Below are 3,218 nucleotides of genomic sequence, written 5' to 3' on the forward strand. Positions count from 1 at the left end.
ACAGTATTTCCTGATAAAATTGAACATTTACTTGGCAAAAAATTCATAAAATTCAAAACACTGTAGAAAAATCCAACAAAAGAGATATGAAAGAACTTTATGAAAAAGGAGTAATTTCATTTAAAATTCATAAAAAATGGAAAATTGATAAGGAGAACTTTTGATTTGTAAAGGAATGTGATTTAAACAGTATTTCCTGATAAAATTGAACATTTACTTGGCAAAAAATTCATAAAATTGAAGACACTGTGGAAAAATCAAACAAAAGAGACATCAAAGAAATTTTCAATAAAGGAGAAATTTGCACTTAAAATTCATAAAGAATGGAAAATTGATAAGGAGAATATTTGATTTGTAAAGGAATGTGTTTTAAAACAGTTTTTCCTGATAAAACTGAACATATACATGGCAAAAATTCATAAAATTGAAAACACTGTGGAAAAAGGTAGCGAAAAATTCAGGAAAAATAGTGAAAACTTGAAGAAATATTACACAGTCAATAATAAACTATAATCAAACGGAAGAGAAGTCAAAGTAAATCATGAAACAGGAGAAATTTGTATTGAAATTTCATAAAAAATGGAAAATTGATAAGGAGAACATTTGATTTGTAAAGGAGTGTGATTTAAAACAGTTTTTATAGAAAAAATTGAACATTTACTTGGAAAAAAGTTCATAAAATTGAAAACACTGTGGAAAATCAAACAAAAGAGACATCAAAAAATTTTTGAAAAAAGGAGAAATTTGCATTTAAAATTCATAAAAAATGGAAAATTGATAAGGAGACCATTTGATTTGTAAAGGAATGTGATTTAAACCAGTTTTTCCTGATAAAATTAAACATTTACTTGGCAAAAAATTCATAAAATTCAAAATACTGTGGAAAAATCAAACAAAAGAGATATCAAAGAACTTTATGAAAAACGAGTAATTTCAGTTAAAATTCATAAAAAATAGAAAATTCCTAAGGAAACCATTTGATTTGTAAAGGAATGTGATTTGAAACTGTTTCTCCTACTGAAATTGAACATTTACTTGGCAAAAAACTCATAACATTGAAAACAGTGTGGAAAAAGCTTGTGAAAAATTCAGGAAAAATAGTGAAAACTTGAAAAAATAGTACACAGTCAATACTAAACTGTAATCAAACGGAAAATAACTCAAAGAAAGTTATGAACAAGGAGAAATTTGCATTTAAAATTCATAAAAAATACAAAATTTATAAGCAGAACATTTGATTTGTAAAGGAATGTGATTTAGAACAGTTTTTCCTGACAAAATTGAACATTTACTTGGCAAAAAATTCATAAAACTGAAAACACTGTGGAAAAAGCTAGTGAAAAATTCAGGAAAAATAGGGAAAAACTTGAAGAAATATTACAAAATCAAAATAAAGTAAAATCAAACAAAAGAGATATCAAAGAACTTTATGAAAAAGGAGTAATTTCTTTTAAAATTCATAAAAAATAGAAAATACATAAGGAGACCATTTTATTTGTAAAGAAATGTGGTTTAAAACAGTATTTCCTGATGAATTTGAACACTACTTGGCAAGAAATTCATAAAATTGAAAACACGGTGAAAAAATTAAACGAGAGCGATATCACACAAATTTATGAAAAAGAAGAAATTTGCAGTTAAAATCATAAACAATAGAAAATTGATAAGGAGAACATTGAATTTGTAAAGGAATATGATTTAAAACAGTTTTTCCTGACAAAATTGAACATTTACTTGGCAAAAAATTCATAAAATTGAAAACACTGTGGAAAAAGCTAGTGAAAAATTCAGGAAAAATAGTGAAAAGTTGAAGAAATATTACACAGTCAATAATCTATAATCAAATGGAAGAGAAATCAAAGAAAATTTTGAAAAAGGAGAAATATGTATTGAAAGTTCATAAAAAATAGAAAATTGATAAGGAGACCATTTGATTTGTACAGGAATGTGATTTGAAACAGTTTTTCCTGAAAAAATTGAACATTTCTTGGAAAAAAAGTCTTAAAATTGAAAACACTGTGGAAAAATCAAACAAAAGAGATATCAAAGAAATTCATGAAAAAGAAAGAAATTTGTATTGAAAATCATAAAAAAATAGAAAATTGATAAGGAGACCATTTAGTTTGTAAAGGAATGTGTTTAAAACAGTTTTTCCTGATAAAATTGAACATTTACTTGGCAAAAAATTCATAACATTGAAAACACTGTGGAAAAATCTAGTGAAAATTTCAGGAAAAATAGTGAAATCTTGAAGAAATATTACACAGTCAATAATAAACTGTAATCAAATGGAAGACAAATCAAAGAAAATTATGAAAAGGAGAAATTTGTATTGAAAATTATGAAAAATAGAAAATTGATAAGGATACCATTTGATTTGTAAAGGAATGTGATTTAAAACAATTTCTCCTGATAATAGTGAACATTTACTTGGCCAAAAATTCATAAAATTGAAAACACTGTGGAAAAATCAAACAAAAGAGATATCAAACAAATTTATGAAAAAGGAGAAATTTGTTGAAAACCATAAAAAATAGATAATTGATATGGAGACCATTTGATTTGTAAAGAATGTGATTTAAAACAGTTTCTCCTGATAAAATTGAACATGTACTTGGCAAAAAATTCATCAAATTGAAAACACTGTGGAAAAATCAAACAAAAGAGATATCAAAGAACTTTATGAAAAATGAGTAATTTCATTTAAAATTCATAAAAAATAGAAAATTGATAAGGAGACCATTTGATTTGTAAAGGAATGTGATTTAAAAAAATTTTACTTATAAAATAAAACATTTACTTGGCAAGAAATTCATAAAATTGAAAACACTGTGGAAAAATCAAACAAAAGAGATATCAAAGAAATTTATGAAAAAGGAGAAATTTGCACTTAAAATTCATAGAAATAGAAAATTGATAAGGAGAACATTTGATTTGTAACGGAATGTGATTTAAAACAGTTTTTTCTGATAAAATTGAACTCTTACTTGGCAAAAAATTCATAAAATTCAAAACACTCTGGGAAAATCTAGTGAAAAATTCAGGAAAAGTAGCGAAAACTTGAAGAAAAATTACAAAGGCAATAATAAAGTACAATCAAACAGAAGAGAAATCAAAGAATTATTTACTATTATCCAAGAATCGTGAATATTGTTTATTCCTGTTCATTTGTTTCTGACTTACTATTATCTACGACTGATGACTATTTTTTTTTGTTG

Source organism: Grammomys surdaster, unplaced genomic scaffold (genome assembly GCF_004785775.1).
Source record: "Grammomys surdaster isolate TR1022 unplaced genomic scaffold, NIH_TR_1.0 126254, whole genome shotgun sequence".
Lineage (NCBI taxonomy): Eukaryota > Metazoa > Chordata > Mammalia > Rodentia > Muridae > Grammomys > Grammomys surdaster.